Source organism: Eptesicus fuscus, chromosome 9 (assembly GCF_027574615.1).
Source record: "Eptesicus fuscus isolate TK198812 chromosome 9, DD_ASM_mEF_20220401, whole genome shotgun sequence".
NCBI classification, from domain to species: Eukaryota; Metazoa; Chordata; class Mammalia; order Chiroptera; family Vespertilionidae; genus Eptesicus; species Eptesicus fuscus.
Genome location: NC_072481.1, coordinates 67,331,303 through 67,358,231, shown reverse-complemented (window position 1 = coordinate 67,358,231; position 26,929 = coordinate 67,331,303). Strand labels below are relative to the sequence as shown.

Genomic DNA, 26,929 nt, shown 5'->3' with positions numbered 1-26,929 from the left:
TTGTAAAACCTAGTAATTTCCTCATCACCCTGCTTGATGAGATAATCACTATGACCACGTGCATTCCTTACTCAACATGAAGTTTTTTTTCCTGGTCAACTGGATTTAGTTAGTATGAATTATTATGCAATCAAAGACAAGAAGAAACTATTATCATACTACAAATTCATGTTAAGAGTGAAATTAAAAGGACTTTAAAATGAGAAAAGAGATGTTTTCTAAGTAATTTATGCGACAACTTTTCCATTAGATATCTAGATATGTTAGGGGAAAAACTGAGCTTGTGCACTCTTTGTGAAATGTAGTTATTGTGTAACATAGATTATGGCTTTCTAAGGCATTGGATTGGTCTAATTTAATTCACAGACCAACAATTCCAAACACATCAACTGTATCAGTGAGGCACTATTTAAAAACGCTCTCATCACCTGCACAGAAGACAATTCACTTGACAGCACTCTTTTCTTGGGCAATGACTCAAATCAGCTAGACTGAAAAATAAATCTAAAGGGCACACAGCTGTCATGTAGCCTGAAGTAGCCCTCTGAGCAATAACTTGATTCATTTTTCCCTGGTTCTGCAAACAGGACTGCAATCCAAGAATCTATTTTCCCCTCAATGTGAAGAGAGCTGCTTAGTGTCCTAGCGAGGGCTCTCTTGAATTCCTTTGCCCTTATGGGTATGGTAAACTGCACATAGTGATTTTTTCATTTTATTTAACAGGAAATAGGCATTTCACTTAATGAGTGATGTGAATCAGTCACAAATAAGGGCTCTAAAATTAGAAAACAATATTTTTATCAAATTAATGTTAGCATCAGAGTCTGAGGAACAGACAGGTACCGGACTGAATTTCTATGTATACTGGGTATAAGGGACTTATTTTCCTTGTAACAGTCCCTAATTATTTATTTTAAACTTTTGGTTATGGAAAATTTTAAATACACACAACAGTAGAAGAGAGTGGTGTAATGAAGCCCATGTGCCCATCTCTCGGATATAACAATCATGACACCCACCTCCCCCAGATTATTTGAAACACATTCTAGATGTCATTTTACCTGTCTTATTTCAGTATGTATCTCTAAAAGGTAAAGAGAGTCCTTAAAAAATATAGCCACAATATCATACCCATACCAAGGAGTGTGCTGGTAGTTTTTAACAACCAGTTCTCATGGGGGGAGGAGAGGAGGGGAGGAGAGCCCTGATATGCAGTTTTTGCCAATTTCCATTCCATGGTGTAAATATCCCCACCATGGCCAATTTCAAGGTACCAACATGATGCACCTGAATGTGGCATTGAGAAGGAACACCATTTTATAGGACTTCCGCTATGCAGATACATTAGACATAAATAACCCTGAGAACATAAATAACAGCAGATTAGAGTAAAATAATTAGGAAGTGATACATTTTGAACATTAATTTTATTTTAACACTTTATTTTCGAGTATGTATAATTTAATTTTTAAAATGGCTGTGTTTAACAACTGGCTTGCAAAATTCCTGAAATATAACCATCAGCTCTCGTCAGCTCTAGCATACCACTGAATCACATCCCAATATTTAACAATTTCTTAAAAATTCCAAACTATCCAAAATCCTCTGACATGCCTCTCTTTCCTCTTTTTCCTCGCAGTAGAGAAGCACCTCAGCAGGGGTGAAGAGGGAACTCAGCTTTAGGAAGCTACACCAAAGTGTTAGGCTTTCCAAATGGCTAGTCCGCTGTGAAAGCCTGCTTCCAGGCAGTTAAATTAGATGCAGCATGCACACATTCCTTTAGATTACTGGGAATCACAGTCATGTTTTTATTTCACTTTTACTGCCCATTCTCAAGCTCCTAACGAAAGAGTGTGAAAAGGGATAGGACAGGGACTTTTCAGAAGGAAAAATAAGTCCTTCCCAGGTAGACAACCTCGAGTTGATGGAGAATTCCACAAGGAAGATTCCTAAGATGATGTGAGATACCCTTCTGTGCCTGATATGTCCCACCATTGACACGCGGTTAAAAAGCCCTCTTTAAATGAGCCTTCCAGCACTGAATATAACAGGTGAGATGTGGCAGGGCCCAAGTAGACGTTAAGTGGGGTAGCTGCCATCCTCAATGAGGGTGCCTGGCTACACCGCAACTCCTCCTTGAGCTCATAGTCAAGTGAAACTCGAGTCCAGTTAATGAACCAGTGTTTACCACTACTCACCCAGACTCCACAGTGTGCCCTCATGAACCCACTTCCACCACCAAATAATCTGTTCCCAAACTGCCTTTCCAACATCATTTCCCACTATGCCTTCGAATAAACCCTTTATTCCAGACAGGTCAGCCTACCCAACACCAAAAACCACATACCATTTTTATATTCCAAACTTTATATTATGAAAATTTCCAAATACATACAAAAGTATAAATAATAGTCTATGGAAGCCTCATGTACCCTTCACCTAGCTTCAGCAATTATCAACTCGTATCACACCTATGGCCCTAAATTGTTTTGCAGCAAAGCCTGAACGTACCATTTCACCCACAATTATTTCAGTACTACATACTTTCCTGCACACCTCAGCTCAGACATTTCCCTGATACCCGCTTCATCTTTCCAATTCTATCGCATCCTGCAAGGCTAAGCTCATGTCTCACTTCCCACATAATTTCCACTGAACTTGTCCCTTAGTCATAAGTCTCCTTGAGTAAGAGGTAAGGAACTATAATTCTGAGTTTATGCTTCCTAGGACATTTTCAAAGCCTTTGGCTTCTCAACTTTGCATTCTGTTTTGCCAAAGAACAATCATTAATATCAAACTGCAAACATTTACTATATTATACCAAACACTACTTAAATTAAAATGGAATTGAGATCTCTTTTTTCTCCAGTAGAAAAGGGGATAGAGCCCGGCTAATGTGGCTCAGTGGTTGAGTGTCAACCTATGAACCAGGAGGTCATGGTTCAATTCCCGGTCAGGGTACATGCCTGAGTTGTGGGCTCAATCCCCAGTGTGGGGCATTCATCAGTGATTCTCTCTCATCATTGATGTTTCTCTCTCTCTTCCTCTCTGAAACTAATGAAATATATTTTTAAAATATATATGGGATAGATGGCTTTCCCAAATAAAATACTGTTGTACAAACCACACTACAATCTCTGAGAGGCAGGTTTAGCCTTTTAAACCATCCACTGCAATATTAATATTATTATTATATTTTTCTTACAAGTAAATAAAAATTACAAGAGTTGGGGAAAGGCTTACATTTCATAAAACTCTGGGTTGGAGTGGCCCAGTTGGTGGGACGTCATTCCATGCACCAGGCCGGGAATCGAATGGGCAAACACTTGGTGGGGGACGTGCAGGAGGCACACAATCAATGTTTCACTCTCACATTGATGTTCTCTCTCTCTCTCTCTCCCTCTCTTTCTAAAAATCAATAAAAAATCTGTTAAAACATTTTAAATAAAACTGAGTAATTTAGAGCAACATAGAAAAGAGGGTTTTTCAACTTTGGACATTAATACAATTTAGCAATAGCAGTTGGTAAAAACAACAGCTGCTACGCCTGGTAAATCCAAATAAGATTACTGGGTCAAAATCACAGAAATACACAGAGAACACTTCAAAATTCCCAGCACACTAACAACAAAGCGCCACAGCGGAATTTCATTAGGAAAGGAAATACTTTGTTTAGAAAGAATTTTTTTTTATAAGATTTCACCATGTGTGGTATCTCTGAGGACTTCACTAGAGAGGAAAAACACAAGAATCAAAGGGTAAACTTCAAAACAATTGTTTCCTTCCCCTCTCATAAACCCCCACTGCACACGCCAGGCAATTCTACATATCCTTACATCTTGTTCTCTGTACACACATATATACAGAGGTTTTAGTTTTTCAAAAATGAGATATTAGAATATACTTGGTCTCGTATAGATCACTTTAAAATGAAGAGAGTACCAGTTGCTGGTTCAGTTACTTTCATGACAACAGGAAAAGAAATAAAGGAGTTGTAAGACTTCTAACAACTAAAAAATGAGGATTTTGTACCATCTAGACATATTACTTTGAGTATTATTACTTATGATGATCAATGATCATGAGAGACTTTTCAAGGATAAAGTCTACATATAGCAATAAACTTTAAAAATGTGAAGGACAATTAATTTTTTTTTTTTTTACTTATCCAGTTGCTAAATAATTCAAGGTTGAATTTCAGTGGATGTAAAGAATGAACAAATTTTAGGCTATAACAGTAACTTAGAGATCTTTCTGATCTGGTCCTGGGACAGCTATAAATTCTTTTAATTTGTCTGCAGTGTTCCTTTTCCATCAATAATTATACAAGCCTAATTTGTCAGAATTAAGTAATCGGGCTGTGCTTTAAAAATTAACCAAGAAAAAGTCCATTTAGGCCTAGTTAACTGAAACAACAAATTATAAATCATCAAAAGACAAATCAAGTGGAGCTTTTCCTAATCATTTCTCCTCGGTGGATAACACAAAGAGCCTAGTGTGAGGACACAAAGACAGACCCTAATAAGTAGTTGATGTGAGGCTGACGTAGTTGAATATGCTCATTGTATTGCAACAGTCATGGGAGTGGATGCTCATCACAAGATAAGTGTGTTAAATATTCTCCTAACCCCCTTAATGTCAGTTAATTAATGCTCCCACAACTCCATGAAGTTATTGCCACTTTATAGATGAGGCAAATGAAACAGTTAAGTCATTTACCTAAGCCTGCACAACCCATAATAGTAAAACTAGCAAGATATGAATCATCATCAAAGTAATCTTCGAGGAGAATAAAAAGTAGCTTAGCTCACTGGAACAGAGTAAGTAGGCAGTCATTCATTCACACATTCACTCAGTGACAAGTGGAGAAGCCAGCAAAACGATGGAGGAGAGTGAACTCCCATCTTGCCTACTATCTGCCTAAACTTTAGCCAAGCTATGCAGTCTCTCAGAATGCCAGCTTCTTAATCGTACTAAAAATAAGAGCTAATTCTACCTGGCCTACTTTCTACCTTCACATGGATGATAACATCAAGTGCAATGGAAACTCCCTCCTCCCAGGAGGTATCAGAGAACAACTGCCTATGAAGGAGGGATCTCCTCACAAATACAAGCTCTGTTCTCCCCACAAAACCTACCCAACATGCCCACAGTTTCAAGCCTTCTGGAAGATAAGAAACTGTCCTGCATGGTTTCGGCGGACCTCTCCGGTGCAAAACGAGTCATTATTCTTCCCATAGAACAAACACGACCTTTTCCCCAAGTCTTTTCTCGTTTCCAGTCAGAAAACATTCATGTTTAGAAGCTGCCTTAATCCATTCTACCTCCTATAACAAACTACCATCGTCAGGGTGACTTAACCAACAAACATTTATTTCTCACAGTTCTAGAGGCTGAGAAGTTGAAAATCAAAATGCCAGAAGATTGTCTGGTGAGAGCTCGCTTCCCGATTCACAGGGCTGTTCTCGCTGTGTCCTCCCAGGGTTGCAGGGGGGAGGAAGCTCCCTAGCTTCTATTTTATAAAGGACACTAATCCCATTGAAGGGGCTCTATCCTCACATCCAAATTGCTTCCCAAAGGCCCCACTTCCCAAGACCATAACCTTGGGGATTAGGCTTCAACATAAGAGCCTGGGAGGTGGGGGAGACAAAAACATTCAGTTTATAGCAGAAGTTATCATTTTTAAAGCTGTGCTAATATAATTTACTAGAGGCCCGGTGCACGAAATTCGTGCATGGAGGGGGGTTGTCCCTCAGCCCAGCCTGTACCCTCTCCAATCTCGGACCCTTCAAAGGATGTCCGACTGCCCGTTTAGGCCCGATCCCAGGGATCGGGCCTAAACGGGCAGTCGGACATCCCTCTCATAATCCAGGACTGCTGGCTCCCAACTGCTTGCCTGCCTGCCTTCCTGATTGCCCCTAACTGCTTCTGCCTGCCAGCCTGATCACCCCCTCATCACTCCCATGCCAGCCTGTTTGCCCCCAACTTCCCGCCTCTGCTGGCCTGGTCACCCCTAACTGCCCTCTCCTGCAGGGTTGATCACCTCCAACTGCCCTTCCTTGCAGGCCTGATCCCTCTCAACTGCCCTCCCTTGCAGGCCGGGTGCCTCCCAACTGCCCTCCCTAGCAGGCCGGGTGCCTCCCAACTGCCCTCTCCTGCTGGCCATCTTGTGGTGGCCATCTTGTGTCCACATGGGGGCAGGATCTTTGACCACATGGGGGCAGCTTTATTGTGTGTTGCAGTGATGATCAATCTGCATATTACTCTTTTATTAGATAGGATAGAGGCCTGGTACAGGGGTGGGGGCCAGCTGGTTTGCCCTGAAGGGTGTCCCTGATCAAGGTAGGGTTCCCTTGGGGCATGGGGCGGCCTGAGCGAGGGGCCTGTGGTGGTTTGCAGGCCGGCCACGCCCCCTGGCAACGCAAGCGGAGACCCTGGTATCTGGAATTTATTTTCCTTCTACAACTGAAACTTTGTAGCCTGGAGCAGAGCCAAGCCTGGGGCTCCCTCCAAGGCCCGAATCCATTTGTGTTGGGATTATAATTGAAACTTTGTTGCCTTAAGCGGGTGGGCCCGGCCAGGGTGTGCAGAAAGCTTTGCTTCCCCTGTTGCCAGCGGCAACCCTGGCCTGCTCTCTCAAGCTCCATTCTGCTGCCATTTGTTTGAATTTGTTTACCTTCTATAATTGAAACTTTGTAGCTTGAGTGGAGGCTTAGGCCTGCAACGGCTGGCAGAAAGCTTGGCTTCCTCTGTTACCTAGGGAACCTTGCTCTCTGTGGCTGTAGCCATCTTGGTTTGGGTTAATTTGCATACTCGCTCTGATTGGATGGTGGGTGTGGCTTGTGGGAGTGGCTTCTGGGTGTGTCTTAGGTATGTTCAATTTGCATATTTGTCTATTATTATATAGGATATTCACTGAAATTAGAGGATTTGGGGGGGCCCACTAAATAATTAGGAGGAATTTAATCCATTCCTTCTATGAAAAACGACTAAAGGTATAAAGTAAGCAAAGTTTGACTTAAGCAATTACCAGGGGATTGTTGTGATAAAAGTTAATGGGGCCCTAGTCAGTTTGCTCAGTGGATAGAGCGTTGGCCTGCAGACTGAAGGGTCCCAGGTTCGATTCCGGCCAAGGGCACATGCCCAGACTGCAGGCTTGATCCCCAGTGGGGGGCTTGCAGGAGGCAGCTAATCAATGATTCTCTCATCATTGATGTTTCTATTTCTCTCTCTCTCTCCCTTCCTCTCTGAAAACAATAAGAAACATTTTTTTAAAAAGTTAATGAAACTATTTAATTCTATGACCTTTTCCTCAAATTCCTTTTACATTAGTCTCTTCTGTTCTATCCCCACTGCCCTATTTGGTCTCCCAATATAATCTCTGTCATCTCCAGCATGTCCTCCATACAGATGCTAGCATTACTTTCCAAAACAAATCCGATGTCATCTTCTGCTTCAAAACCGTCCTGTGGCACCTCGGCTCCTCCTGATGAAGCTATGTGCTATTTGCAGGGTTAAAAATGCATCTCCAAGCTCACCCCAGGCAGCAGCTGAGCCAGAGTCAGCACTGGGCAGTCCAGCTCCCACTCCAGTGCTCTCATTCTTTCATTCATGCCACAATAGGAAAAGCTGACTTTGCTCGGGAGGGTTACACTGTATCTAAGAAACTCAAAGCATGAGGTTGATTTCAAGCATTTTTTATATCAGTGTAAAAGCCATTATAGCAGATAACAAAACTGGCAAAATATGGGTCATCGGGCAAAAAGAAAGGAGCTACGTGACCAAAAGAATCAAGAATGTAGAGCTAGAAGGAACTTCCAGCCCTCATGTCATGTCACAATGCAACAGGCATCTGGAACATTCCGTTTCTTTAGCTCCAAAAAATTGGATTCATGCCCCATGATTTTATATTCTAAAACACTGTGCTAAATTATTTTATCCTGTATCTGCCCCTTAAACATAAAAAATACAAGCAATGCAAACTTAAAATATAATAAATTTAAAAATAATTGCCCAGAAGATTGAATCGATTAACTGGAATATTTCATTTAATCTTTGGGTATTTCATTAGGGCTGTCAAAGAATATGATACATGAAGATGTAATCTATGAAAGAATGAATAAGCATGTAAGAAGGTTAAAAACTACTTGTGGAACCTTCTCCCGGGTCTTATGGAAAAAAACACACACATTAATTTCCACAATACCTAGAACATATTTAATTGTAATTCTAAAACAACCACAAAATAAGCATGCATTAATAGTTTAATCACTTATGTAAAACAATTCACAGGAGCAAATACTGCAAGCTATTATCAACCAAGATAGATTTCATTTTAATTTTCACATAATACAGGCTAAGTACCTTGAAGGGAGGAAAACCGGTTGGCAAATCTTCTCTATTGAGAGCTTAAGTTAAACAACGTGAAATTCATGAAACCTAAAAACTAGCCCAATATCCCCTCCCATGAATATGCATCAGTAGATTTGTCTTTTGCGGTGGGTTGATTGTGGCTCTAATTTTTGTACTCCATCCCCTCCACGGGCTCCCATCGCTCTTCCTCAGCTTCATGACTCTGAGTGAGAAAGGCCTGATGAGTGCAGAACAATGGGAATCAGCCTGCAACCCCAGGGCCCGCTCCCAGCTGGGCTGGTTCATTCCTGCCACCAATAAAGAACAAGCCATGCCTGAAAAACCTAGATCCCTTGTTAGCATTGGAAACCATGTAAGGAGATGCTTATTACATCCACTTTGTTCTCTATTTCTCGGGTGCCCATCACCATAGTAACAAGGCACACAGATGGAAAAGTAGGCTAGAAATATCCCCAAATGGGGGGTGGAGATGGGGAGTATGGAGGAAAGGGCCTTTCACTGACTAAGAGAGAAAAGGCTAGAATTTCTTCTCTTGGAGGTATCACAATATTGAGGGGCAATTCCAATGGAAAAAGTAGGTTTTCTTTGTCTTTAAGAGCAACTATAGAAAGCAGCTTAAAATTCAATAAATATTAATGTTTATTGAAGGCAGACTGGCTGTGCTTTGGGGGTTTTAAAGCCAGATGTACTTTATTAGAAAATCTTGTATGCAAATATAAATGTTTACTTAGCACCCAATTTCAGAAATCAGGTACTCATTCCATGGTATGGGTTACTGCTACTTAAACTTTTTGGTTAATAAAGTACAGCACAGGAAATATAGTCAATAGTATTATAATAACTATGTAAGGTACCATGTGGACACTGGAAATATTGGGGAAACACTCTGTAAAGTACATGATTGTCTAATCAGAAACTATATAAAATAATGTTGAAAGTTAACTGTAATTGAAAAACAATTTTAAAATGTTTAAAAAAAAGTTATGGTTACAAAGGAGTATAAAATTTTACCAAATGATTTTTGACCATGGTGAGAATTGTCACGGTGGAAATTTAAAAAAAATTTTTTTTTGGTTATTTTTTAACGCTAAAAGTTGAAATATCTGTCAAGGAAGTGTGGCTAGAAAGATAAGTTGATATAATGAATATTTTCCTGAAAGTGACAAGTTTATCTTCCAAGTTTTTGTGTAAAATGTCCCAAGAGGAAATTACTGGGTGGGGTGATGGGGGTGACTGCTTTTTCACCCTAGGGAGTCACTGCCCCTGTGGAATCTAGAACAAAGCCTTTCACATCTCCAGCCCCTCTACTGCCTGCACATTTAGAGACCTTTAAAGGCACTGTCAGTCCCTATCCGCTCTTCAAAGCCATGATGTGCCAAAGTTTCACTGCAAGAACAGATAGATCTTCCCACACTCCAAGGTCTACATTCTTTGTTTTTATATTTTGTCCTTTCCTGCCATCAGCCTGAGTCCTCCTTGCTCAGAATTTTCTAGGACATTGGGAATCCTTGGGGTATTATTTATGCTGTTCCTGGTCAGGAAATAGGAAAAGGAACCACACTGCCACATTTAGCTACTTGGAGAAGTGTTAGTCTATGCAAATAAAAATGGCACATATACAAAAAAAGCAGGAGATGCTTTATGGATGATTGCTTTAGAAAATGTATCACCCTAGTTATGTAGATTTTAGTGGAAAAAGCAACAGACAACTTTGTGGGGATCTTTAGGTCCTTGACTCAGCCACAAACTAGTTGTGAAACTGTGGATCATTTTTACTTTGCCTTTCTCCACCTTAACGTCTTATCAGTAAAAAGAAAGGACTAGAATAGAACAAGGATATGAACTTGAGGTGATCCAAAGATGATTTCTAGGCATGTTTAAATGTTATGCATGACATAAAAAAGTTAAAATCAATAGATAACCTCAAAGGTCCTTTCTAAATAACTCTAGGATACCATGACTTGAATCAACTTAGCCAAATAAACTCAAGGTTTTGAATTCTGACTCTGGTGACCATAATATTCAGATCTTCTCAAAAGCCCCTACCCAAGGAATGTTGTCCCCGATCATCTCTAATCCCCATCACCAACCATTCTCTAACCCTTTATCTGCACTATGACATTTTATCTTGCATTTGCTTATTGTCTAACTTCCCTCTTCCAGGATGTATGTGCCATGCAAAATGCATTTTCTCTTTTCTGTCCCCCCCAAAAAAAATATTGGATTTATTCCCAGAGCCTGGCATGATGGCTGATAAGTATTAAGTGCTCAAAAAAAAAACCTCTCTTGAATGTATTAGTTTTTAAAAAATCCATAAAAGTCAGTACAAAAACTCAAGTATGTTGTTTTTCTTTTTAAAAAGTCTTGCTAAGAACCATGCACTCTATTAAGCATTTTATATCTATCTTACTTAATCTTCACATGGTCACTTTAAGTCGAATTTTCCAATCCTTAGAGCCTTTTATAAAAGAACACATCTGGGAAAAGGAGCCAGGCAGTACATATACTGTAGAAAAAAGTTGCTTTATCAAGTGCCAGATGTACCATTAACTTGTGGAGTTTGCCTAGATAAGCCACATATCCCACTGTAAACTTAGTTTCCACATTTGTATCATGGGGATAATACTTGCCTCATCTACTGCAGGTCATCAACAAAAGTGAATATAAATGCTTTTGAAGTTAGAAGTGATGTACAAATGTATAATATACCAAGTAATGTGGGGGCTCCTATAAAGTATTTCAGGAGAGATTTGCTATAAGCTGTTGGGAGAAGGCATGAAAACAGGGGACATCGTAAAGTGTCCCTTCACACATGGCCACAGCATCTAGGAGCCAGGAGGACTCAGTAAAGGCTCCCTACTCAGTAGGATGATGGCTAGGCTAACTCCTCTCCCTCAGATTGCGTTATCCATACAGAAAAAAGTCCAAAATCCAGCCTGGGGCCAACCTTTCTGCATGCTGAAATTCATAACCTCCTCCTGGGAAGAAATTAGCATTTTTAAATAAAACATGAAATAATTCTTTTCCAATGTGATTGAGACTTATTTAGAAACCACTCACCCACTGACTTAGCTGACTATCAGTCAAGCATCTGGTGATTTTTTACCAATGTTTTTCTTTTTTTTGTATCTAGTCTAACAGTGGGTAGAAAAATTATGTAACTGTTCTAGGAGAGTTTGTTCATGTATTCTTAAAATGGATGATGATTAAATCACATTGGTATCAAACTAGCTTCTGTTGGATACATATATAAAAGAGTGGCATGCATTAGCCAGGCTCTTTCCCTTTTGAATGTTACTACCCACCAAGAGGAAATGTTTAAATTGGCCTAATAGGAGGCTTTTGCTTTAAAGTTGATAGCTAATTTGATTGAAAAGTTTTCTTTAGCAGTCAAACCAATTCACCTTTAAACAGGGCATTGGGAGTAAGGGACACTTTTTGTGTTTTGTTTTGGTTTGTTTTTGTGTTGTTGTTGTTTTTTGGAGGAAGACATATTGTGAAATCATTTATTTTCAGATCGTCAATTAACCTGTGTCTATCTGCTTCAAAACAACTGATGTCCTGTTGGTTCTTTCTAGCCATCCCCTTTCCTCCCTTTTCACATTTATCCTTTTCCCACATTCAAAAAGAAAGGCCTGCATATCACTGGTTAGGAGTCTGCTTATAGCCCACCATCACCGGGAGTAAAACCCCCCAGGGCCATTTTGAAGTACCTGTAGGGTTATAGATGTTAAGGAAGTGAGTGACTTTCATGACTGAGAAACAAATCCTTTGGGGAGTCAGAGGAAAGTTTCTTTGCTTGGAGCAACACTGGAGAAAGAGCTAATCAAGTTGTTAGTAAAAAACAAAATCACTTTTATGATCAATCACTACATAACTTTTGGCATAGAACTCAGCAGTTTAAAACATAGGGTTGGAATTATACTGTCTTTGTGCAAGAATTTCATAAGCAACTTATATTTTTAAAGCAGCACATGATTTAATATGAAGCCAAGCTTACTCTAGCAATAAGTAATATTTAGTTATGCATACATAAACTATTAAGTCCCAGGAACCTCATTGAGAGATAATTTTCCAATAAAATTTTACCTATGCCTAATAATGATTCATCAAAATTCTGATGTAATTGTTCTGGTCAATTGTACACTAAAAACAAACAAACCATAATTTAATCTAAAAGAAATTTTGTTTAACAGGAACTTTTTGCCACAAGAACTTAAAAAAATAAAAATGTAGTACATGTAGTGTGTGTGTCACAAGAGTAGGATAAGGTAATCAATGAAAGATTTTCAAACATAATAATGTTACTTTGGGATTAAGTTTAATAAGAGTAGAGGAATGATGTGAGTCCCATGAGGGAAACAAGTATGTAAAATTCCCAACTTTTCTAGAAGAGATTATTCGTGTACTTTTAAAATAGATGATATAGTAAATAGGAAGTCATCTTGGTATTAATTTAGCTTCTACTGGGTACATTAACAAGAATTTTTTAAATCAATATTTATAATATCAGAAATGTCATCTTTTACAACTATTTAAAAATCATGATAGCCCTAACCGGTTTGGCTCAGTGGATAGAGCGTCGGCCTGTGGACTGAAGGGTCCCAGGTTCGATTCCGGTCAAGAGCATGTACCTTGGTTGCGGGCACATCCCCAATAGGAGGTGTGCAGGAGGCAGCTGATCGATGTTTCTCTCTCATCAATGTTTCTAACTCTCTATCCCTCTCTCTTCCTCTCTGTGAGAAATCAATAAAATACATTTAAAAAAAATAAAAATCATGATAAAAATTTAGACATTAAATTTTAAAATGTATGAGTAGAGCACATAGTTTTTCTAAATACTCTTAGGGGGTCCTGGAAAAAAAAACACATTAGGAGACACTGTTCTAAACTGTCTGAAAGCCAAGAATGTGTGCTGACCATCTAACATTTTTACTTCATATAGAAAAACAAAGCAAGGATTATTTCAGAAAAGAAAAAAAGCAGTCTAAAGCATCCCCTGTAAATTGGCAAATGCAGAACTCTGAACACAGTATATGTTCAGTAAACTCTAGCTCATTAACAAAATATTTTGGCCATTCAACTGTTATCTATTAACGGCATAAATACAATATGACTTTCTACTTCTAAACTTCAAGGAGAGCTTTCAAATTTTAGTCAAATACCAGTCAAAAGCATGTTATTGAAACAAAGCCCTAGATTAGGTAATAAGTACGCTGAATTTTATTCCCTAATTCTTTCCCAGATCTCCATTTACATGACAAGTATTATGGCTGGCCCAGGAAGCCCTGGAGATGAACAAAATAATTTCTATCACGAAGGAAGACCTAGGAGGAAGCATAGCTGTTCTGGGGCACAGGTATTATATAGTAGGAACCCAGGCTCAGAGGCAGCACAGAGGAGGGAATGAGGAGCTCTTGGGGTTGGTAGGCAGAAAGAAAGTGTCGTGGATGATCCTTGAGAATAGGTAGGCATGCTTGAACTGATTCTTGAAAGGCGGGCAGGTGTTTGGAGAGGGGATACGAGCCTCCCAGATGGAGGGAAGGAAGAAAGCCGTGGAGAGCAGCCGTCTTCCTCCCTGCACTGTAAATAGTTTAGGCTGGTGTATGAGGCTGCGATTGTGCATGCTGTGTCCGTGGCACATGCTCTGCTGATTAAGAAATGACAGGGTGGCAAGAGGTGAAACTGAAGAGCTGTAGAAGCCAACAAAGGGAGACTTTATTATATGGCTCACCAAGGAGTTTGGACTTGATCCTGTGGCAAAGCAAGTCATTAAAGGTTATTAAACTGGGCAGTTATGGTATAAGATTTGCCTTTCAGAAATATTACATTGGTGTGGACAACAAATGGGAGGAGGGATAGAAGACAGGAAAGACTACAAACTGAACTATTGGTTGGAAGACAATTAGCAGTGATCCTGGAAAAGACTCAAGACAGCAAAGGGGCTGTGTAGGGAAGGTGCTGATGGGAGGAACCTTAAGAATATAGTCTCTGGACAAGTTGCTTAGCAACTGGAGGAGGAGCAGTTTAGTGGGGAATGGGACAGAGACAAGCCTAGGATGAGTTCTACGTTTCTCTGGGTCATGTAATTGGGTAAAAAACATTGTTATTAAAAAACATGGAATCTAAAAATGAATAGCCTGTTGAGGGGAAAAGAATTTTCAGTCTACTAACTTCAGGCCTTCATTTGTTTACGAGGCAGGTACCATAGGTATTATTGGCCCCATTTTATTCTCAAAGGGGTAAAATTATTTGCCAATATCACATGTAGCAGTTTGAGAAGCTTACTTAAAACCAGGCTTAAGAGTAGGTACACAGGGAGACAGGGTCACGCTTTCACAGAACTTATATTTTAATTAATGGGAGGTATAGGGAATAGAAGACAAACCAGCAAGCAAACAATAAGCCAAGGTCTGAAAGACGACAATGGGGACAGGTATGGGTGGTCAGAGAAGGTATCTCAGAGGTGACATCTGAGTTGACTCCTCATAGAGGAGAAGGAAGCAGTCATGCAAATTCATAAGGAAAGAGCATTCCATGTAGAGAACGGCAATGAGAAGTCCCCGAGGTAGGAACAAGCCTGGTGTGCCACTGAGGGAGGAATTCCAAATGCATGGCAAGTGGGGAGCAAGAGCGAGTCCCAGGCCGAAACCGGTTTGGCTCAGTGGATAGAGCGTCGGTCTGCGGACTGAACGGTCCCAGGTTCGATTCCGGTCAAGGGCATGTACATTGGTTGCGGGCACATCTCCGGTAGGGGGTGTGCAAGAGGCAACTGGTCGATGTTTCTCTCACATCGATGTTTCTAACTCTCTGTCCCTCTCCTTTCCTCTCTGTAGAAAATCAATAAAATATATTTAAAAAAAAAAAAAAAGAGCGAGTCCCAGGGGCCAGGGCGCTTCTGGGAGGGGGAAGGAGAAAGGCTGGTGGCACCTTAGGGTGGTGCAGGCACAGCACAGACTCCCTTGGCCAAGCCTGGGAACCTGAGCCCATGCACAACCCTGCGTCTGAGAACCTGCATCATGACTCACAAGGCTTTTGGAAGACAGATCACTGCTCAGTTGAGGACTGCCTATTTCGGCACTTGACACAGGGCCAGGAACAAACTCATTTAGTTTTGCCTTGAGAGATGAACTTTAAAATCTTTAGAGGAACAGAATTTATTCATCTTAAATTTATCTACTCAGAGCAAGAAGCAACTTGCCGTCCAATGGCAGGCAGCTCTGCCCCTGAGGCTCATCATGCCCCACCACCTCCGAGGCTCTCAAAGGGATGAAAGAGACAGCACGTCTCTCAATTAGCTCAGCTGGACAGGGCAAGGAGAAATGGTGGCCTACTGTCAATGTGTGGAGCTGGGCTCCTGCACGCAAACCTGAGAGCCTAGAAGGGACTGGATGCTGGTGCTGCCCACTGGCCCTGACAGGCCATCCCAGCACAGCAGTCCAGCCAGTTCTCTGGAGCACACTGCCCATACCTCCCATCCTCTGGTCATTTTTTCACTACTGCTTTATAGAAAGAGCTGCCAATTCCGCCAACAGTCTTTCACATGGCCCCCATCCAGCCAAATGGCTTCAAACTCCATTTGCGAAGGGTGATGCAGATCAAGCCTCTGACCTTCTCTGAAAAGATCCTACTTTCCTGCCAACTCTCTCCGATGCATCTGCCTGTTGTATCTAAAAGCATCTATATTTAAAGTTTGCCAATGTAGCCCCTTTCAGAGTATCACACCGAGAAGATATATATTATATACACTTATTTCAAAGATGGCTCCAAACATTATGAAATGCCTTCTTTGTAATGGTGTTGGAAACCCATGGCACATTCTGGTTCTCGCCTAAGGGCAGGCTCAGGTCATGTCTGAGCTCATTTCAAACCACACTCCTGAGCTTTGCAGCTCACCGGCCAATGTTTTGTTCCTACAGACTCTATTCAACCTCCAACCATAAGGCATTTGCACGTGCTTTCACAGCAGCTGTATGTCTCCTTCTGACAACTTTCATAGTGGCATTTAATATATATGTACATATATATGTGTGTGTGTGTGTGTGTGTGTGTACATATATTGATTTTAGAGAGGGAGAGGGAGAGAGGGATAGAAACATCAATGATAAAAATAATTAATCAGTTGCCTCTTGAACCAACCTCCCACCCCCACAACCCCCACTGGGGATGAGCCACAACCTGGGCATGTGCCCTTGGCGGGAATCTAACAGTGACCTCCTGGTTCATAGGTCAATGCTTAACCACTGAATCACGCCAGTCAGGATATAGTGGCATTTTTAAAATTTATTTGCTGACTCCTCCAGTAATCTGCAACTTGCATGATGGCAGGGAATACATTTGTGCTTGCCATGGTAGTCCCAGGACCTAGCATAGTGTCTGGCACACAGTAGGCAGTTAATAAATAGCTGCTGAAAAGAATACTATGAAATATATGCAATCATGTAAATGTTTCAGCTTCTGAGAGTGAAACAGCCCCAAATTATCAAATCAAGGCTGATAAAGCTTAAGGCTGAGCCATTCTGTTATTTATTTTTAAAATGTAGGAAAGGTTTTGCTGTTATTTGGGTTTAAACTGATTATGGAGACAATTCTCAAAAAAGTTTGACTAATAATTTAATAACACTCATTTGGATATATATGGAAATGACCACTATTAATATATATTTTTTTTAATGGAATGAGTTCATTTTCAAAAAGCTTCACCCAGGTTAAGCCAAATTAAAAAAGAAAAGCTCCTGCTTACTTTATCAGGTACAGTATTAAGCATTCTATACACATGTTTTTCATTTAATTCTCATATCTGATTATTACTCCCAGGTCACAGATGAGGAAATTGAGGGTGCGGAGAGGCTGAGGTTACACACTAAGTGGCATAGCCAGGATCCACATCTGGGTCTATTTGATTCCAAGAGCTATGTTTTTCATCTAAGCCATGTTTTAAGCTAAAAAATAAATGCTGACATTGAGTAATAATGTGTTGCTCTCTCCTATGAAAAGGTACAAGCATACAATCTGATACCACCAACTGGGCAAATGCCTAACTACTTAAAATAGGGTTTGGATGCCAATGATGTTGCAACAGGGAAAAGAGGCAATTCCTGAAAGAGGCATAAGGAGGAATATGCACTAACACTGACTGAAAACTTGTGTTATGCCAGACACTGTATTAGATGGTTTCATGTATAATATTTCTTTTAATTGTAAGAATCTGGTGTGATGGGTAATATTGGTCAAGAAAGAGTTGTAGAGAAAATGTGGTGTTTGGCTGCCCAATGTTCATTCTCTCCCTTTTCCTAAGGAGGTGAACCTCCCACATTTTAGCTGGGCATAAGGCTCTCTGAAATAAGGACAATACTAGTACTATAACATCACTATTCCAGCTAGGTGAGGCCACATCACTAAGTTCTGGCCAATGAGATGTAACAAGAAGTATATGACAGCCTCAGAAATTTTCCTTAAGAGACCTTTCTTAAGAAAGGCTTTTGTCTTTCCTCTGTCTCCTTCCCTTACTTCTTTCTTTCTTTTTAAAAAAAAAAAATATATTTTATTGACTTTTACAGGGAGGAAGGGAGAGGGATAGAGAGCTAGAAACATCGATGAGAGAGAAACATCAACCAGCTGCCTCATGCACACCCCCCACCAGGGATGTGCCCGCAACCAATGTACATGCCCTTGACCAGAATCGAACCTGGGACCCTTCAGTCCGCAGGCCGACGCTCTACCCACTGAGCCAAACCGGTTTCGGCCCCCTTTCTTCTTTCTACTACTTGGAACCTGGATGTGATGGCTGAAGCTCCACCTAGGACCATGAAGTTGAGGGCTTCACCTGAGGTATGATAGATAGATCTAAAAGGTGGAACTGGCCTAGGTCTCAGAAGACTGTAAAATCATCACACCAGCCCTGTATTGTTTCTCTGTAAACTTTTTTTTTTTTCTTTTTTAGTGTGAAAGAGAAACAAACCTCACTTTGTTTAAGCCATTGTTCCCTGTGGTCTCTGTAATAGGCAGCTAATCTTAACTAATCCAGCAACTCATCCAAAGCCAGACTTGCAAAGTCCATGCTCTTAGGCAGAAGCCTGAAGAACTCCTACTTAGAATTTGCAATAGATTGGGGGTGGGGGTGGTATGAAAATGCTGCAGAGGAGTTTGACCGAAGAAGGGAGCTTTGAATATGCTCTCAAATTGGCACACTTGAGAAACAATCAGAAGGAATATGCTACTTGACAGTGAAGAATTTAGCCTCCCTCAGAGATGGGCAGAGGAAGAGCTCAGGTACCTGCATGGAGCTGGAACCAGAAGGGAAATAGAAGCTGTGCAGCTGGTAGCTTCTGTGAAAGATGCTGCTGGCTGAGGAGTAGGCATTGTAGAATGGAGTTCTGGAAATGGCCACAGGACAAGAGAGGCAAGAAGAGTTATAAGAAACTCTGAGTTGAAGAAGTAGGAGATGAAGTTCAAAGACACAGTCTGGAAAAGCACAAGCAGAATGACCCGTATCAAAGACAGCGTAAAGGTCAAAAGGCAAAAGGAAAGATCAAGGTTGAAACTCTGACAACTTATTCATTTCCTTTACACAATTCACAACACCACTGACGTGAATTTAAATTATGTTGGAGTTGAGTAGAATCCTAAATGAAAGGCAGTTGTAGAACAGGGGTTTTATTATTACCTTTTGTTAAATTTCTAAATCCACAGCAAGTGTTAAGATCTTACAAGAGAGATTCAGTGACTGCAGTTAGGCCTACTTTTATTTAAGATCTTATTGACCCAGAAAACAAAAAACAAAAAAGCTATGCCTGCCAAAGACAGTATCTTAAATACTAGAAAAAACTGTCATAAAGGTATGTAGGAAATTTAGAAGATACAGATGGAAAATAAAATGGAAATAGGCAATGGCAATGAAAGAAAAAGCAGCAATATGAAAACAGAAGGGCAGAAATTAGAAGGCATTTTATAATTGGTTAAATAAATTCTGTGCTATAATTGGGCCTCTCAAATTCATTCTGGTTGGTCACAGGTCTAAACTGCTGCAGGATCCTGTGCTCTGGAGGCAGGACACAGGGAGAGACATGCTTCCTACATGGCAAGCAATGCAAATCATTCCACCAAGTCAGGAGTAACACGTCAGATTCAGCATGCATTACTGAAATATCAGTGTAGGCTAGAAGGATGTTGAAAAGGAGAACAAAAATAAAATTCAGGCCCTAGCTGGTTTGGCTCAGTGGCTAGAGCATCGGCCCGTGGACGGAAGGGTCCCAAGTTCGGTTTCGGTCAAGGGCACACGCCCGGGGGTTGCGGACTGGAACCCCAGTAGGGAGTGCAGGGTGGCTCAGTTGGTTGGAGTATCGTCGCATAAACCAAAAGATTGCCGGTTCAATTTCCAGCCAGGAACGTTTGGAGGTTGAGGGTTTGATCCTTGGTCAGGGCACATTTGGGAGGCAGCTAATCCATGTTTCTCTCACATCAATGTTTCTCTCTCTCTTCTCTCTCTCTCTCTCTCTCTCTCTCATTCTTTCCCTCCTTCCCTTCCTCCCTCTCTCTCTAAGGAAACAAAAAATCAATAATGAACATAATGTCAGATGAGATTTTTAAAAAAATAAAAGTCATACAGGCAATGGTTAGGGATCCTCCCATCTTCCCTCAGAGGACTTTCAGAGGAAACACACTTTTAAATGGCATAATAATAAATAAAATTCAGAAATTCAATCTTGAGAGACAATAAATAGAAATCGGGGATTAGATTGAATAGACTATTTTTATATGGGCAGCAAAATCAAAAAGGAACACAAAAATACTCATCTACCATCAAAAAGGAATTGAAAATTAAAAAATAAAAACTTGTTTACAAATAAAACCTATGGTTAAAGAATCTTCTAAATATTATAATATTTGCCCCTCTCAACCTCAGAAAACAAAACCAAAAAATTACAAATTTCAGACAACTGCAGGAAAATACCCACAGTCTAAAAAAATCTTGGAGGGATAATGGAATATTATTCAGTACTCAAAAGAAATGAGTTATCAAGCCACGAAAAGGCATGGAGGAAACTTAAATGCATATTACTAAATACAAGAAGGCAACAGACTCTAATGATTTCAGCTATATGACATTCTGGAAAAGGCAAAACTATGGCTATGGTAAAAATATCAGTGGTTGCTAGGGGTTGGGGAGAGGAAGGGATGAATAGTGGAAAACAGGATTTTTTTTTTTTTTCAGGGAAGTGATACTATAGTATCATACTCTGATGATACTACAATGATGGGTACACGTTATTACACATTTATCCAAACTCATAGAATGTACAACACCAAAAGTGAACCCTAATGTGTAGAATGGACTCGGGGTAATGATAATGTTGTCAATATAGGTTCATCCACTGTAACAAATGGACCACTCTGGTGGGGCATGTTGATATTGGGGGAGGTTATAAATGAGTAGGGGCAGAGAGTATATGTGAAATCTCTGCACTATACTCTCAATTTTGCTGTGAATCTAAAACTACCCTAAAGAATAAAGTTTATTAAATAAAAAACTTGGACGACCTGGTCCCTTTTCATTTTAATGAACGTTGCTTTCATTATGAGGATTCTGAATAATACTGTCAACAATAAAATCAAATTAAATTTAAGATTATAAAGAAGAAAACAGCAACGGGGATGGTCTTCAAAAAGCAGGTTTTAACTAGTCAAATGAAATCACTCCAGATGTGAAAATATTCCAGTTGGGCTGGACACGATAGAATACCTTTCCAATCGAAGAAACACAGTAAGTTTCAAAGAACAGCAAATTTAATTCCAACATTTCAATTTTCTTTTCCTATAAAACATTTTGTGGGGATAGTAGGTATAATACAAGTGCACGATTCAACTGTGGACTCAGTGACAACTCTGCCCACTTCATTACCTGAACTAAGAGAATAGCAGACGGTTAGGGCTTACGTTCTTCCATCACACTGGCCCAATTACATCAGAGATTAGCTGTCATCTGCCTTCAAGAGTGAAGCTTCGGATTAGGAACGCCAGCCAGGGGCAAAAGGAAGTCACCTTGGCCCCCTCAACTCAAAGAGCATTGGGGGGTTCTCAGGGAGATGTAACCTGAACACATCCAGGGCACAGGAACTGTTAGACAATTATACTGCCGTTTGGATTCTTCTGTGCGCTTCAACCCTACCCTTGTGTTTAGGAGTCAGGACAGTCTGATAAAGACACATGCCATTGAACTTCTTAGAAAGAGGTGAGCAAAGTTCCCATTTTAAGTTGGCTGCATGTTCGCACACTTAGAAGTTTCATAGCGATATCTTCTTACAAAGTTTTTTTTTTTTTTAAGATTTTAGGCAAGGCAAATTTACTGAAGGAAGTTCACGTGTAAGTTGCTTTTAAATTGAGTTTTGCTCTTTTCTTGGGGGGAGGTGGGAAGGGGTGCTAACGGGGTGTCTTTCTGACCACAAAGAAAGGTCTTCCACAGAAGTCATCTAAGGGCAACCTATGGACTTTGGGAAGTCGGTTGAGGACACAGAGTAAGGAAGAAACACCGTGCCTCCTCCCTTCTGACCCCTCAGCACCTGCTCAACTGCCCCCCACCCCCCCCAAACCGGGAGGAGGGAACTCTTAGCTTCTCTCTTAGGCTGCCCCCTTCTCCAGCGAACAGACGAATGCCACCACCACCATCACACTGTAGGGGAACAATGAGTATCCAGTGAGCACCAAATGTGTGTCCACAGCGCCCGGGCAGGGGGCAAAGGAGAGCGACCCCCCGCGTACGCCCCCGGGGAGATGGCTCATCACCCCTTGGCGGGACCCCAGCCTGCAGCACCAGAGCCTCGTTCCCACACCGCCCCGGGACTCCCGTTCAGGTGCAGCGCCCAGAGCGCCCGGGCGGGGAGCGGACCGCCTCGCTGCGGACGGGGACGAGGGAGCAGCGAGGCCGCGACTCCTCTCCGGCGCCGCCAGCTGCCCGCACGCCCAGCTCGCAGGTGAGGCTGGACAGGTAACCGCACCTGTTCGGCCAACCCCACCTGCTGCGTCCCCCCACCCCGTCCTCAGCCGCCGCCACCTGGGTCCGACCGGCACCTCTCCCGGGAGCGGGGGTTGTCCCACCCCGACCTACCTGCGCGAAGGCAGCCCCCGACGCCCGCGCCACCGCGGCGTCCGCCCTGCGCCACTCAGGGCGCGCAGGCGGCGGCCCGGCGCCCGCTCTCCGTCGGCTGCCGGCGGCCGCGGGCTCAGCGGGAAGCCCCGGCGCTGGCCGGCTCGCCGCCTCCGACCGGCTCCATTGTGACGCGGCGCCTTCCGCCGGCCAATCGCGGCGCCGCGGCGCGAACCGCTGACTAAGTTCGCGGGCGGAGGCGGAGGGGACTGGGCGGAGGCGGGCGGCGGGGGCGGCGGCGGCGGCGGCGGCGCGGGGGGCGGTGGCAGTGTCCGAGGAGGAGGAGGAGGAGGAGGAAGGAGAGGGGGGAGAGCCAGCGGCTGCCCCGGTAGCTGCTCCTGCTGTTAAATTTACAGTCGCCTCGGCCCCGGACTGCGGGGGCCGGTGACTCACCCCGCGCCGGTGGAAACAAAGCGCAGCTGCCGTCGCCCGGGGGCGCGCCCCGTGGCCTCCCGCCGGCTTGCTCTCCGGTTCGCCGGCCGCGGCACCAGCCACACAGCGCCTGGTGGGAGAGGACGGAGCGGGTGTCTACAGAGAGCTGTTTTCTAAAGACGGGAGGGAGAGGCACACCGCGTGGGGGACTTCGGGAGTACAGTCTGTGTGTGTCGGCCCCGCCTTCGCACGGGTGCACCCCCGAGTCATTTGTGATTTACATAACGAGCTGTGGGCCCCAAGGGCAGGCTCGGGTGGAGCGCGCGGGAACCCATCTCTTGCACACACACAAGTTCCTTTGCCTTTGCACGCCGCGCTTAGCAAGGCTGCAGGGCTGAGCATGTGCGGGAGAGCTTACAGTTGTAGCAAAAGGAACGGCTTAAGTTAGGATTCTGGGCCTCCAGTACCATCCGCCTCTCAAATGTTCTCACCTTCGGCTTGGAGAGGGAACAACGTGGTGGATGGGGCCACCCTAGACTCCTAACCAGCGTTTCCTGGCTAATAGACTTGCAGGACCGCCCCATCTGCTGTCCCGCCCCCTTCCCCCCTGCAGTTGTGGCCCTGCGTTTACATAACGCAAAACCAGGAATTTGGGAGACTTAATATTTTATCCACATCCACCCCCCCCCCCCCCCACTCTCATCGCCACCCCCAGTTTAAGTCAGTATTTTTGCAGGGACTTGCTTCAACAATGATTGAGTTAGAGTACTTTTGTATCTCTGAGTTGCTATGGCGACCACATCCCCATTTATTTAAAAAAAAAAATAAAAATGTTTGTACAGGGACCTCCCGAAAGTAAATGAAAGAATTATATAAAACGCTCAGCATTTGGGACCTTTCTGACCAGTTTGTGTGAATGGGAGTGCGGAGAGTGGCACAACTGAGCTTCGTGAGACCGAGTTGTATCCCAGGAAGAACGTTCAGATGAGGACCACAATCTGAATTACCCTGAAAGGGGAGAAGAAGGCTTTCTGCTTGACGCTGCTCTATTCTTTCCTCGCCCCTGCCATTCTGTGTTGGCAGCTGTCTTCTTACTGAACCTTAGAGGAAGGGCTGAAAGAACCTTCTTTCATTTGGTCATTCACAGAGTTTTTATCGCGTTTATGTGTGAGAAGCACTGTGTATGTACAGATCTATTAAGCTAATTTAGAATTGGTTTTGGTCCTCAAACTGCTTATCACTTGGAGAGGAAGATTAAAACACACACACACAGAATCAAATACGAAACAAGGAAAAAAGTGAATGCTAGAAGAGATACTGATTATAAAATCATGACATTAAAATTTGAGAATGTCTAGTTTTCTATATGTATCTTGGAATGTTTGGAAAGCAAGGTTCTCTCCCAAATCCACGAACAGATCACTGATTCTTCTGTTACAGCAATATCACTATCTCTGTGACCGGGGGTGGTTACTTAACCTCCTTGGGTGATCCTATAAACTAGACGATCTGTTAAGATTCCAATGCCAAGGATAGTATGAATGAAAAAGTGACCCAAGTTGCCATTAGCAGGAAGTTAAAGTGATAAAGTTCATTAAAACTGTATTAGGTTTGGGTTGATCTCAGATATATAGGTTATAAGTGTGTTTATTTTATTCTAATTCTCATGAACAAAGTCGCCCCCCCCCCCCCCCCCCCCAGGCCACAACATTTAATACTGACACTGGCGAAAATGGGTTTCTAAATTTGTGATACTGCTTCTGGGAAGCGTCCTCTGCAGCCATAACATCCAAGAGATGTTTCTGTTGTTTTCTTCCTTCTGCTGAGACTTCTTATCAGCTCCTGCTTGCATTACAGTGAGGAGAAAGATCGCCTCAAAAGCTGGAGGGGCAGCGGCAGCCACGTCGGCACTCAGCAGAAGGGCATGGCCGCCTGCCTCCTCCTGGGTGAGCTGTGGGGCAGCAGCAGCGGATGGAGGCTGGGGGAAGAGCCGGGCAGGAAGCCGGAGATGGTAGGCCAAGGCCTCTCATTCCGGGTTTGAGAGAAACCTTGGTTCTGTGCTAGTGCGGATCCCCCTGCGGATCCCTGCAGGGGCCGGACTGCGTGTGCGGTCATGATGTCGGCATACACCCAGGCTCTGGAGGGAAGAAATGCGGCAGGCAACTTGGAAAGAAAAGAGCAGTGAACCCTACCACAGAGAAAGCACTTTCCAAGGGACCACAGTTGTGTGTCTGCGGTAGACTTTTTACACTGGGAGGAGTTATTCCAGCTTTTACCCACATGTTCCAAGTCAGTTAAACGCATCAGTCCTTTCAGCCGAAACTGCCTCAGACATTGACCCTTTCATGCCTCAGATTCCACATCTAAATGAAATAATATGGCATTTGTCTTTCTCTGTCTGAACACTCAAAGGGTGTTTAAGTGTTTGGGCAGGCAGCAGACCCCTCTGGGGCAAATCCTGCTTCTTGGGGTCATCCCCCACACAGCAGCTTGCATGCTATGGCTATGTGAATCCTCAGCCAGTCAGCCTGAGGGTCAGTCCCACCCACTGACGTGCCACAGCAATCAAGTCTCAACTACAGCAGGACACATGCAACCTGCTCAAGTAATCAGGGAAACTGTGCCACTGGGCCCCACAGGACACCTACTACATAAGGCCACCCTGACAAGAAACAGAGAGGCAGCCAAAATGAAGAGACAAAAAAACATGTTTCAAATGAAAGAACAGGAAAAATCTCCAGGAAAAGAGCTAAATGAAATGGAGACAAGCAATCTACCAGATTTAAGAAAACTGGTTATAAAGAGACTCAAAGAACTTAGAATGTCAGCAAAGAACTAGTTAGCATAAAAAGGATATAAAAAACCATAAAAAAGAACCAGTCAGAAATAAAGACTACAATAACTAAAATTAAAAATGCACTAGAAGCCATCAACAGCAGATTAGATGAAGCAGAAGACTGAATCAGTGATTTGGAAGGCAAGGTAGCAGAAAACAAAACAGAACAGCAAAAAGATAAAAGGATTAAAGAAATGAGGATAGTTTAAGGACCTCTGGGATAAAATTGAGCCTAGCATTTCCATCATGGGGTAAACAGAAGGAGAAGAGAGAGAGAGAGAGCAAGCAAGGGATTTAGAACCTATTTGAAGAAATGACTGAGAATTTCCCTAAGCTGGCAAAGGCTATAAAAACCATTGGAAAAAAGAATTCCTCTTCCTCTATTGTGACTCACATCTAACTAATAGAATATGGTGGAAATAATGCTATTTTAGTTCCAAGAACATAACTTTCATTTGATACTCTCCTTCTTGAATCATTCACTCTGGGGGAAGCCAGCTGCCATGTTGTGAGGATAACTCAAGCTGCCTTGTGGAAAGGATGCTGAAGAGAGGAACTGAGGCTTCAGCCATGTGAGTGAGCCACCTAGAAAGGGATCCTCCAGCTTCAGTTGAGCTTTCAGAGGACTCCAGCTACATCTGACATCTTGAATGAATTTTCATGAGAGATCCCACCTCAACACTTTTTAGCTAAGCTGCTTCTGACCCACAGAAACCTTGAGAGATAATAAATGTTTGTTGTTGTTTAAAAAAATGCCATTCTCAGAGAACTTTAATACTATATCCAAGATTTGGGTTCATAAACAAGAAAGAGTATTTTAGTAATGACAAATTATTTGCATCTCATAGTAGGCCTTAGAATAAGACATACAAATATGGTTTGGCTTTTCATACCCAGTTAATCTCTTTGAAAATAGGACCCATGTAGTCTTGGATGATATGCAGTCCCTACAGGAGTATCTGAAGCCTTCTAAAGAATTCTTTGATCAATTTATTTTGGTAAAAATTCTGAAAATCTCAGTCACTACACCGAGTGGCCAGATTATTATGATCTCTGAATGCATAATAATCTGGCCACTCAGTGTATATCCTATATAATAAAAGGCTAATATGCAAATTGTCCCCTCAACCAGGAGTTTGATCAGCAGGCAGGCTGGCCAACTGCCCATGTCCCCTCCCTCTGGCCAGGCTGGCCAGATACCACCC

The 26,929-nt window shown here is 42.5% G+C and overlaps 1 protein-coding gene and 1 long non-coding RNA gene across 2 annotated transcripts in view; one reads left to right on the top strand and one right to left on the bottom strand.

Moving 5' to 3' along the window:
* The window catches only part of LRRC8B (leucine rich repeat containing 8 VRAC subunit B), an 82,452-nt gene extending 59,775 nt beyond the window's left edge, over positions 1-22,677 (bottom strand). Inside the window, exon 1 of the mRNA XM_054721311.1 lies at positions 22,478-22,677. The gene's annotated coding sequence lies outside the window, so the exon portion shown is untranslated. The remainder of the gene's footprint in view (positions 1-22,477) is intronic.
* Positions 22,678-24,685: 2,008 nt separating this feature from the next.
* On the top strand, positions 24,686-26,441 carry LOC114227460 (uncharacterized). The gene is made up of 3 exons (XR_003613506.2): positions 24,686-24,834; positions 24,953-25,124; positions 26,219-26,441. It is a non-coding gene; the product is annotated as an uncharacterized LOC114227460 (long non-coding RNA).
* Positions 26,442-26,929: the final 488 nt, after the last annotated feature.